Below are 355 nucleotides of genomic sequence, written 5' to 3' on the forward strand. Positions count from 1 at the left end.
ATTGAGTCACCTTACACAGATCCCCTGCGTAACGTGCGGAAGAAGATGTGGACCTTTAACGATGCTGTCGAGGCCTTCAACAAGTGGTTCGCTGATTCTAGTACGGACTCTGAGCTGATTGAGTGCAGTTTTAGATATTGGAGGAAGGACTTCTTCTAGATCATCTTGAAGCCAGGTGAATGGTTGTTCAATGATGTAAGTAATCACAACATATTTACTAAATTTATAGTTTTATTTTTTATACCATTATCATTATACTGAATTAATTTTTTATGACTTATAGCAAATTGACGAGGCATGGGGTCTTCTATCGATTAGAAGGTCAAGGGCACCTGAAGGGCAGTTCAATAACAAT

This window comes from Morus notabilis, unplaced genomic scaffold (genome assembly GCF_000414095.1).
Source record: "Morus notabilis unplaced genomic scaffold, ASM41409v2 Scaffold248, whole genome shotgun sequence".
Classification (NCBI taxonomy): domain Eukaryota; kingdom Viridiplantae; phylum Streptophyta; class Magnoliopsida; order Rosales; family Moraceae; genus Morus; species Morus notabilis.